Consider the following 12451-nt stretch of genomic DNA (forward strand, 5'->3'; position numbering starts at 1 on the left):
TACATGAGAAGTCGGCCTAATATGGCTCGTTACCGGTTATATTGGGTATTGTATTGATCATATTCGATCTATTATCACGAGTTATTGATCAACTAAGGAAATAAGGCAAATTGGTACTCCATATGTGGAACTAACGAATTGCATAGCTAAATGGAGTAAACCCTATATCATATTAGCAAATTAAACCAAAATCATTTGATTCTGAATGGTTAGACACCTAAACCCTATATCACACAATCAAATTAAATCAAAATCATTTCCGATTAAATGGTTAGAAGGTTAAACTCTAATCTACTCTTACATAGTTGCACAATTGCTTGCAGGATTATAACAGTACATACTCCGCCCTCAGCGAAAGTCTGCTGCAGGAGGTTCGTTCTCTTTCAACCCCATTTCTTTCTTATTTTCCCTTTTTTTTTTATGTTAAAATTATAATTGTGATTTAATTGCATAGAATTTACTTGCATCTTTCGTTTATTTGGATTTACTGGCTCCTGCATAATTCAGTATTTTCATCAATTTAGAAGTGAAAATTCTAATTCGAAATATAAAGGGGAGTTATAGAATAATGTTTTCATGTTAATTCTCTGTATTCTGAATTATCTTATCTATTAACTCCCGATAAAAATAAATAAATGCTGAAATGTCGATTTTGAGCAAGTTATCTTTCTTGAATGAATTTTGCAGAACACAATTTGAATAATACTAATGTGTAGAATCAGACTACTGTAATTGAGTTGCAAAAGCAGAAAATTGGGTTCATAAAGCTGATTTTTGTAGAATTTTGCAGTCCATACTTCATAGGATGATTTAGCAGTATTGCAGTGACTATTGATTAAGGCTCAACAATCCTAAGATTAAGACAATAGCGAGATTTTTAACGAGTTATTGCTGTTGCTGCTATTCCTGTTAGCATGCTAGTGTATAATGTATATTAAGTTTGAAGTTGCGATTTGAAGATAGGAGGATGGAATGTGTAAAAGAGCACCAGAAAAGTTGTTATGTAAAAACTTAGTGTTAAAGCTGCTTCCTTTGTTGAATTGAGTTTAGTTGAGGTTAGTGCAAATTGCTAATCCAGAACCTCGGGAACCTGCCAGCTTTTTATGGACTGTTTATCTAGAGTTAGAAGAAGAGAAGCTTTCAAAATTAGCCTGCTGCGATTTGTGACTGTAATGGGGCTGTACAATTGTGGAGTTTTATAGCAGTAAATTTAGTATATGTATAAGCCGATCCTTGTGTAAGGTTAAGCCTGCAATTAGGTTGCCCAGGAGCATGTATAAGGGTTACATTTGTAGGAAGACATCTAAAAGGATTAAAAGAAAGTCTAGAATTTTGTTTGGGTCCATTGGTTGACCCACTAGAGAGAGTGAATACAATATCACTAGTGCAGAAAACGTCTATCATCCTGCACTTTGAGGAGGGTAAGGTGTTGATGTTTAAAGTAGAAAGAGAGTAAAGAGAAGAACCTTTGTGGATGTTGAAGAACAATAGGTCCAAAACATAGATGGTATATTAAGAACTTAAAATCCACAGTTTGCTTGTCGGTGTACGCAAAGAGTATTACATCATATATATTTTTGCATATGAACATGGAATTGACTGTATTACATCATCAAATAAGATAAAAGAAACTAAAATTCTTAAGGAAACCCCTTTAATTGCCTTGACCAACTTCACATAACCTTCAAGAGGTTTCTGTATGATCTAGTTATCCATTTTATGTTGTGGAGGATGCAATAGAGAAATTACTTTGGGACTTTTTACAAATCCGTTGGTGGTATTTTGTGATTCTATTACCTTGATGAAGCTAATACTAAAGGCTATAATTCACGACTCTTGAGGCCCTTTAAGAGTTCATCACAATATCTCAAAGGAGGGGGAGAGGGGTGGAGGTTTCTAGGTCGCTTATAGTCTTATAGTTAACAGGTGGTTGAACAATCAATACCCTTTATGATAGGCTTTTTTTTTAAAAAAAAATTTGCTTGGCTACACATCATTTTACAGAACAAACCTTGGGCATGTGGATTTCTATGTTGTTTTGATAGTGGATTAAGCAAAAAAGGACAATGAGATTGCTACCTTATGGAAGCCGGGATAAATAGTCATCAAAGAAGTACAGTTACTTTCTCTAGGAGAAATTATTGTTTATGTGATTGGTAAAGAGGATTCATGATGGTAGAATTTATCGTCGACTCATAAATCATAAGGCTTTAATTATTACATTGATGATGATGATGCATGATGATTGATATATCAATTGCTATTAAAAGTTATGTTTCATGAGAGCTTTCCAAATTCTCAACTCTCAACCCACAGTTAATCTTGCTAAAATGTTTTGAGTTTCGCTAAATCCCTTCAACTTAACATACCACTTGCTCAACTTTTCTGACCTGATCCTGGGCCAAGTTCAACTTTTTTTTTTGTTTTTTTTGTTTACAGCTGGGAATATTGAGCACTGATTATAGCTGTTGAGCATTAAGACTTGAGCTCATAGGGCATATAGCGTGAGGGAGGTGTTTGATTTATTTTCTAAATTCTAGACTGGAGCGCCCAACTCCTAAACCTTCATGTTTTCTGTGTATACTTTATTTTCAATATTCATACCTTCTGTCCTTATTAATGAGATCAAGCTTCCTTAATATTAGTTTGCTTGATTTTGAGAACCATGTTCTTTTGATTTTCCTTTATTATGGAAAGATTGGGTATAAAGGATAACACCACTTCTCTCTCACAATTTCGTTATCAATTTTCAGAGACTCATTTTGTCTGTGATCAGATATGAAGTATTGCTGATGATTTCTGGCTGAATTACATCAGAATACTTTACATTTTTGGGTGAAAGGAATTTGTCATATACTTCATATATTATTTCATTTTTCAATATAGATGTTTTCTACGGAGTATGAGTATATCACAACATGTCTTTGCAAAGCTGGAAGAACTAAATTAACATGTCCAAGACATCAAGTTATTGCATGTCTTGAATCCCTTATTCTCTTTTTAACTGAACCTTCATCTGTCTCAATTTGCTAATGATCTATTGCATCATCAGTTGTTAAATTGCCTCTGATATGAATTTTACTAGAATAGAGTTTGATCTGACAATTTGAACCTGCTATTTACCGCTTCATAGGGTGGTGACATAGGCTGTACTGAATTCAAACCTTATCTGATAATCAAAGATATCATACTAAGAACATGTTTACAACGCAATTACGCAACAATACTTTAATTTAGACACTTTACCGACAATTTTTTTTCCTTAACCTTTCATTTAGCTCTTTTGCGAATAACTTCCTTTATAAAATGTATTTAAAACTTAAAAAGGTGCTTGCAAACAGTTCTATATATACATGTAAAATGGTAATATCAAACACATTTTTTTTCCTTTTTCTTTTACTTTTCCTTCAATGCTGTAAAGTTTTTTCTCTTTAGGTTTATCATGCTAGCTTGTATTGATGTCGTACAATGTTTATAGTGACTTTTATAAACAGTGATCAAGTGAAGCATAAAATGATACAAAATGACTTTTGTTTGTATAATGACCTGACTATGGTGGCCACATGTTCAAGTCCATCCTCTAGATAAATGCTGTCTTTAAACTCATATATGTGACACAGTGACTCCTTGTTTCAGTCATTATGCTCTTATTTTTAAGTTTCAAATGTTGATTTCAACCTCTGAAGTCTAGAATTATCTCTTTACAAGGCTTGTATTCGCTCACAAGTTCACATTTTAAGTCTTTTTTAGGATTTATTTAGTTCATGATGTTATTAATGGTAAGGAGTAATTTGAGGTTCTTAACTGTTTTTGTGTTTTTGGGGTACTAGTCAGTGCAAGAAATTTGAATTTCCACACCTAAATTACTCTTGAGTCGTGGGTCAGACTGCCTTCCTCTCAAATTTTCATTTGGCGCTTTTATTCTTGAGTCAGTGGGACTACTTTGCTTGATTACCTTAGAACAGATTCCAGCTGTCTTAATACATCATTTGTTGATAATAATGTCTCTTTTAGATCTTTTCATAATCGTATTAACTTTCAAATATAGTCAGTATCAACCTGGGGTCTCATTGTTTTATCGTGATAATTGGATCTTCATCGTAGAGAATTTATTATATTGTTCTTTATAGTGCGACTGATAGGAATTTCTTCTCCAGAACCTTCCTATTTGATATCTCTGTCAAGAAAAGTATCTGCTTGTGAATGCTTTTAATTTTAGGTAGATGTATGTACGGCTTTGCTGTTACAATGTAGAAGCTTTTACATCTAACCCTACTACATTAACAAATATCAAGTACCTTATTATAAGTTTTATTCTTATTTTGTATAATTTCTTGTTTGGTTTTTAAGGTAAATGTGCTAAGTGTTTGGTTTTGTTTAGTTGTGTTGAAAGACTTGAAACTAAACAGTCTTCCATTCTCTAGGTGTACGGATAAAATGGCTGGTAACATCTTACCACTCGTCTGATAGATAGTTATATATGACACTATGACAGCAATGGTAATGCGTCTGTGTATAATTTTGCATAGAAAGCGCATGCTGGAGTTCATGGTAATGTGATTTTCAGTTGAAACTTGTGTGAAGACTGAATTTAGAGCTGCATTACTATATACATTGACATGAGGTTTTCCATTTGAGTCCATTACTGTTAGCGTCATTCATACTACCGCCTAATGAACTGGTCACTATTGTCACAGGACATAAATTTGATGGTTGATACTCTCTTGTTGGAAAGAATCTGATACTTGGGTACCTTGTGTTTTTGATCTGTCACCAAAAATGACAAAGAATTGCTTTATTTATCTACAATGAATTCTCAGAAATCTCTAATCTGAAGCTATGAGAGCCATTCATTTTTTATTTTAGCTTTGCATCAGCCATTAGGCCTTAGATTATTTGTTTAGCATACATCGACAAAATTAATTATGCTCGTTTGAGTAACTTTAGTCAGTTGGCTGTCGGTTTTCACCATTCTGTTCATGCTAATGAATGTTCATGCAGCTGAATGACTAATCAACCCTACTTTTGGTGCACGCTTCTTCTCTACATGTGCTAAAAACTGTATGTTTACCCTGCTACTAAACCCCTCCTCACCGACACTGCTATTTGTGTATTGCTAATCTTGTTCATGAAAAAACTCAGAGATTTTTATGGAAATCTGTCCTGTAAAGTGTCCCATCTTTTAAATTTATAGGTACCAACTTACAACAATATCTCACATTCAATCATCAGAAGCTTTATTTAATGTGGGTCCTCAGTTTTTATGCATTAAAATGTACTGTAATCTTCAACTGTTTGATATGCTCTTCTTAACTTCCTCTATTTCTTTTCTTTGCTTCAGGGTGGTTTGCAACATGTCCGTAAGAAGACCCCCACAGAGGATCTTGCTTTGTTTAGACTGGTTATTATTCTTGTGATTCCTTACTTTACAGAAGCGAAAGTTCCGCTTAAAAGAACTATATCTCCCTTGCATTGTTTTTAAATGGAACTGGTTAGACTTCCTTTCTTCCCCTTCGTCTTTACTTTGTTTATAACCTTTTTATCAGGGTGGCAATAAGGTTGTTTGGATTGAATTAATTTTCTTCCGGTCTTATTAGGGCGATGAGTCATTTAGTTTGGATTATATAGGTACTATTGAAATTAGATTGTTATGATATTAATCAATACAATCCATTAGTACTCGGTTTGGGCCAGGTAAAATCGGACAAGTTATTATGGGTAGAGAATTTGGATCATATACGGGTTAATTTTTAAACCGGCCTTTTTCTATCCTTTACAAGATTATACTAGAAAATAAGATCAAAGAACCTTCCCTCTCTTTTTGTGTTTGCCTTTGATTAAACAATAATTAACCAAAGTAAGCTTTAGTATGGAGATTAATATATCATAACCAAAAGCCATGGTTCCAAAATGTCACGCTGTTCTTTAAGTTATCTCCTTTTTTTTAACTGCTAATGATTTGTGAAGAAAGCAGCACAGTATCTTACTTTCCTCCATTTTCCGACGCGTTTAGGTGGTGAAAGTTGTTGCTAATCATCTGTTAAGAATATTCTTAATCAGGTCTAATCATCAGGCTCTACCTTAGCTATGAACTGATAATTCTAGGCAAAAACAAAGATGGTCATCAACTTTAAGCTCAGAATGTAACAACTGAAGCTGTAATTCAGCGTCTTTTAGTGTGATTTGTGTTAATTTGGTGGGACTATGAGTTGGCAAAGTTCTAAAGTTTGTTTATATATTTTAGTTGATTTGGGTGTTACATTATTAATTTTATTATTATTATGCAGGTCCAATGATTTTTCGAGTTTATATTATAGGCGCAAAATGACAATTTACTTAAATTTACAGGTTTTAGAAGTGATACATTATAGGACAGTTTTAGCGCGATTTTTAATTTTACTTGTTTATATTAATAGCCTCTTATTATTGGGAAAATCTACTTGATGTTATGTTTCAACTGAAACTTTGTACGAAAGAGTATAAAATATCTTTAATGGCCTTGTTTTTTAAGCGTTAATGAATGTCATTGGCCCTAACATTCACACCTTTTAGAAAACACTAATTAGATGTGAATGCTAGGGACATGGTTACCTTTCACTAAAGGCCCGTCGGACATGATTGGTGTCAATGATGTATTTTTGTTACAAAAGTCTAATCATAATATTCATCGCGGTGGTTGCTAGATTATCATTTCGCCTATTTTTATTTGAGAGGTGGTATTGAGTGAAGCGAAATTTGTGATTCAAATTCAAATTTAAATTCGATAAAGGTTTTTCATTACTATGGAAATTGACATGAGACTTAACTTACAAATTTGTTATTATTGTTTTACATTACCTTAATGTAATTCATTTGTCTCTTTTACGCGCACATTTTTTTTTTGAAACAAATCAATTCATTAATAAAAAGCCATCCGGCATCTACAAATGAAATCTAAATTAACAAATACATAAAATTGAATCAAAATAGGTTTTCCTTCATCAGAGCTACGATCATTGAAAAGATCATTCACTGTGGTACATCTCTCGCACACATCGCTGGAATATACAGCCTTTTTGGAGAGACTTAAAGGCGTTAAAGCCTATGGAAAACTGCACATTATGAGAAGTGAATGTGAATATTTATAGTTCTTGTTAGGCGACTTAAAGGCGTTAAAGCCTATGAAAAACTGCACTCAAAATTATGTTCAATACAAAGTTTTAGGCATTATTAAGTATACTTTAGGCTCTATATAAGTATAATCAACAATGAGATCGTCTTATACAAGATTTTGTATTATATTATTAATTTTCGAGTGTTTTCATGAGCCAAAGGAATATTATGATCGACAATTAAACTAGTGCCAAACCACCTAAAAAGAGTGTCCAGCCTCCCTTGTTCTTATATGGGGTGCCAATTGCTGCTAGGATTCTTAGGAGTGGATTAACCTACTTCATAATCTATTATTATCCTGTCGATGCAGTTGGTTACATAATAATACAGCCTGATTTGCTTCTTTTGTTAATTAACAAACCATATCTTTCGTATGCTACAAAATTAATAACTACAGAACTACATCTTTAGAAATTGAAGGTAGTTTGTTTAACAATGACTAGTCGACTAAAATGACAAAAATTTATTTTATTGAATTTTGGTAGTAACCTACAAAAGACTATGGTGTATAAATTTGCTCATCGAAATTATACGCTCACACACCTTCTCATCCACACTCGTATTGCCCACATACACTTCATTCATGTAAATGCATTAGATTGTACGTGAATGCTTCATACAATTCTTATTAAGTTATAGTCCCTTCATCTCTATTTAGTTGACATGATTTTCTTATAATATATGCATGACTTTAAAACAAACATCAAATTTACAATGGTTTCTCACGTAATTTGTATTGCCTTCTTTTAAAAGCAAAGTTGTTGTAGTATCAACCAATAACCGATATCATCTTTTCTTGGTCAAATCTTCTTCTCTCCCAATAATTTCATGCTAACTACTATAAGCATAATGATATTACCAACTTAATGTAGTAAGTAGGTTATTAATCGATAATCATTAGTTGATAGAAATTAAATTCAATAAGTTTACATAGTTATAATAAATTAATAATCATATAGTATAATATGGTATAGTACTATAGTAGTTGTTTTTTTCTTGCATAAACTTTTCGGATTTTGTTTTCCCTCAACTTTAATTTATGCCAAAATTGTAATTTTTCAATTCGTCGATTCTTGATAGAAGCAAACAAAAACTAACTGCTGTCGCATAAACTATAAAGATCAAGATTTATCTACTCCAATTTGCACCTCTTCAGCATCATTCTTTATAAAGTACGTAGAAATTGTAACACATTTAAAGTATAGGACAAATTTTGCGGTTGTTTTTTTCCTCTTCGGTTCAAATAAATTGTATGATCCAAATGTTATAAGTGGGACTTGAATGCTTTATTACGTGTCTTACCAAACTAACTTCTTCATGAATGCTCGACAACAGGAATACAAGTATTACCATCATACCGTACATTTTTTATATCATTTTTAAACGCGTTACATAGTACTGATTAACATAACTTAAAATTAGAGATAAATGAATAACAATGTTGACACCTCAAAAATTAATTTTGGCAAATTTATGGTGAGCAAACGATCAAGCCCTTCTCACTTCTGTTAAAGGTGTTCCAAAATCAATTTCCGGTAATAATAATTGTTAATTTGAATTATTAAGTTGAATTGGCAATTAATTAAGTGTTGTTGCTATTTAGATTTAATAAAATATCATTTTCCTTCTTCCCTTTGAATATTAATGTGTATTTGTCTAACAACATGGCAAAAAGAAACTAAAAACTGAACTAACAGACCACATATTAAAGGCAAAGGGACCCAAATGAGTTTTGTGGATACCATGTGGAAGGTTTGACAACACTTTTTATAAGGCATGTTCTTAATATTAAGGACCCCTCTTGGGCAATTAGTTCACAAAAATATCAACTAAATTTCACCAACTATATATATATATATATATATATATATATATATATATATATATATATATTTTTTTTTTTTTTTTTTTTCTTTCGTTATTTTTATTACTTGCAACACAATTTTATAATACGTATTTTGAGAAACAGATTAGATAATATAAACGTACATTGAAAAGCCATTTTAATACCCTACCCGTTCCAAACATATGCAAATAAGAAAAACGTAGTAGGCTGTTTATTAACTTCTTGACTATCTAATTCGAGTATGCATATATAGAAACGTTTATTTTACACTTTAGTTTATATCATTATACAAAAAACTAAGTAATTAGAGGTTTAATTAAGCATGGAGAAAGCTTCAGGATACTTGATAAAAAGGAAAGCATCTTATCTACAAATTAAAAGGACAATAAGTAAGGTAGGGTATGTATATAATCTATTTTCCTTTAAGATATATGGCTTCCTTTACATTATATCCAGAGGTGTTAATATTCTATGGACCACCTTTAGTTTTAGTCCTTTTGTTTTTTTGCCATCCATTCATTTATTTTGGTACTGTGGTTTTTGCCCTCATGCATACGATTTATATGTTGATTGGCTTAATAATTTTCATCAACATTTATTAGCTTTGAAAATTAACTCCTATCCATATATTTTTGAGTCAAAACTATGATAATGAACTATATATATATATATATATATACTCTAAAAATATATATATATTATTCATTATTGGTTGTTAAAAAATGAATTATATACTCATAAATAATTTATCAACGTCTTTTGTAGAATGTGTCCTATTAAACCAGAACTTTACACAAACATGAAATACATTTGTCCTTAAACCTCTCCTATAATTCATACCGTATGTAATGTACATATTGCATTGTATGGAATGAAGGTGGGGAAAAAAGTTAAGAAGTTCAATTCATAAAAGTAATACTATATATTGATGAAGGAAAGAAATAAATAGCAATATGGAAAAACAATGCATAAAAAAAAAAAAGGCATGTGTCACAAATAGTTCTAATTTAATTAAGTGTAACAATTTGGGAAGATGTCTTAGATCAATTCTTTGGCTTGCTTAATATGACTTGTCCTATATATTATTGTCTTATTTAACAAATGTCTTAAGAGTACATGTGAGATGTTTCACGAGACAAAATAGTTTGAAAATAGATCGAATTTGTGAGATTTAGAGTGTATGTGTTGAGGCTATAATTAGTATTTGGTCCAACAAAATTGTTGATCACAAAACTATTAAAAGTACACTTCATTGCGCGCATATTTTCTACTGTACAACTTAATTAAAGTTCATTTTAATCAATATATATCAGTATTTTATATTAAATACAAAGTTTCATATGTGGCTGGCCACACGGTGTGGCCAGCCACAATTTTTTTTTTTTTTTTAAAATAATTCTTTCTCTCTCCTCTCTATTCTCTTTCTCTCTCCTCTTTTCTTCTTCTTCTTCAAGCCAGAACATTCATCTCATTTTCTCAGAGAACGTAACACAAATTTCGCAATCGTCATCAATAGTCGTCTTCATGGTTCGTTCGTCGGTGATTCGTTCGTCAGAAGTAGTGGTTTCACTGGGAGGGTAGTAGTGGTTTGGTGACTCCGTTGTCGGAAAACAAGTTCAAACTTTTAAAGGCCAAATTCGGCCATGAAAACTCTAGATCTAGAATTTTCATGGTCGAATTTGGCCTTTTTAGCCAAATTTGAAGTGATATTCGAAACCTTTGTTAACATTTTAAGGTATTTGTTTGATTTGATTTTTTTTTAATGGTTTGGTTGGATTGGGGTTTGTTTGTGGGTTAGGGGCTAGTGGCAAGGCGTTTAGGTTGGTAGTGGTTCGTTGGTGGTGGTTGTTGGTGATAGTTTTTTGTTGGTGGTGGGTAAGGGGTTACTAGATCCGGGGTTACTAGGTGGTCTGGTTAGGGGTTACTAGGTCGTCGGTCAGGGGTTACTTGGGGTTACTAGGGGTTACTAGGTCGGTTAGGGGTTACTTCGGTTTACTAGGTCGGCGGCCAGGGGTTACTTGGGGTTACTAGGTCGGGGGTTACTAGGTCGGTTAAGGGTTACTTGGGGTTACTAGGTCGGGGGTTACTAGGTCGGTTAGGGGTTACTAGGTCGGTTAGGGGTTACCAGGTCGGTTAGGGGTTACTTGAGGTTACTAGGTCGGGGGTTACTAGGTCAGTTAGGGGTTACTAGGTCAGGGGTTACTAGGTCAGTCAGGGTTACTTGGTCAAGGGTTACTAAGTCAGTCAGGGGTTACTTTTGTCTTGGGGTTACTTTGTCTGGGGGTTACTTTTGTCATTTGCTGATTTGACAACCTGCCGCATGGTGTGGCCAGCCGCACCAGAAACCCACTGTATATTAAATAGTATCGATATTATGATTTTTATTTCTATAAATCAAAGGAAAGAAAGCCGAGGAAGTATAATACTATAAAGAATAATTCATACTCTACAAAATAAAGTAGTTGGTTTGTATCTCAATTAATTACACGGTAATAAATATTATTTCAAGTACTTCATACTTAGAATAAAAATAAGATGGAAATAATACACACGGTAATAATTAATGAAATCAGTGCAAGGTGTAAACCGGTAAATTGGCCGTTTAAGGACAAATTAGATAGTTTAACCCACCCAATTGGACTCCAAGAGGGCATTAGGGACCATGGTAAAAGTTTTGGCAATTTTTATTTCCATGCAAAAAAAAAAAAAGTAAAAAAATTCCAAAATTGAAGGCTTATATCCACTCTTTTTGAGAAATTTAGAGGTTTCAGGGCACGGTGTCAAAAAGCCTTGAGATTTTAAGGAATATATCTCGGGGTCATATAATGACGTTTGGAACCATATATGATCATTATATGTTGTCATAAATGTTCGTGGTAGGATTGATTTAATGAAATCGGTGCTAGTTATAAACCGGTAAATAAGCCGTTTAAAGGCAAATTGGAAGGTTTCACCCACTGAATTGGACTCCGGAAGGATATTAGGGACCATGGTAAACATTACGGCAATTATTATTTCCGGACGAAAAAAAGTCTAAAAAATCCAAAAGTAAAGGCTTATAAATCCACGATTTTTGAGAAATTTTGGAGGTTTCGTAGCCCGGTATCGAAAAGACTTTAAATTCTGGGAAATACTTCTCGGGGTCATATAATGTCGTTTGGAATCATATATGCTCATTATTTGTTGTCATAAATGTTCGTGGTAGGCTTGAGTTAATGGAATCCGTGCAAGTTGAAAACCGGAAAATTGGCCATTAAAAGGCAAATTGGATGGTTTCACCAACCCAATTGGACTCCCAAAGGGTATTAGGAACAATGGTAAACATTTCAGCAAATTTTATTTCTGGACGAAAAAAGTCAAAAAAAATTGAAAATTTAAGACTAATATCCACGCTTTTTGAGAAATTTTGGAGGTTTCGGGGTCCGGTGTCGAAGAGTCGTGAAATTCTAAAGG

At 32.9% G+C, this 12451-nt stretch overlaps 1 long non-coding RNA gene across 1 annotated transcript; it reads left to right on the forward strand.

Moving 5' to 3' along the window:
* The first annotated feature begins 35 nt into the window (after nucleotides 1-35).
* Nucleotides 36-6503, forward strand: LOC145634285 (uncharacterized). Its single transcript, XR_014113392.1, has 4 exons — nucleotides 36-208; nucleotides 324-371; nucleotides 5342-5491; nucleotides 6288-6503. It is a non-coding gene; the product is annotated as an uncharacterized LOC145634285 (long non-coding RNA).
* The last annotated feature ends 5948 nt before the right edge of the window (nucleotides 6504-12451 follow it).

This window comes from Chenopodium album, chromosome 6 (genome assembly GCF_948465745.1).
Source record: "Chenopodium album chromosome 6, dcCheAlbu1.1, whole genome shotgun sequence".
Taxonomy (NCBI): Eukaryota; Viridiplantae; Streptophyta; class Magnoliopsida; order Caryophyllales; family Amaranthaceae; genus Chenopodium; species Chenopodium album.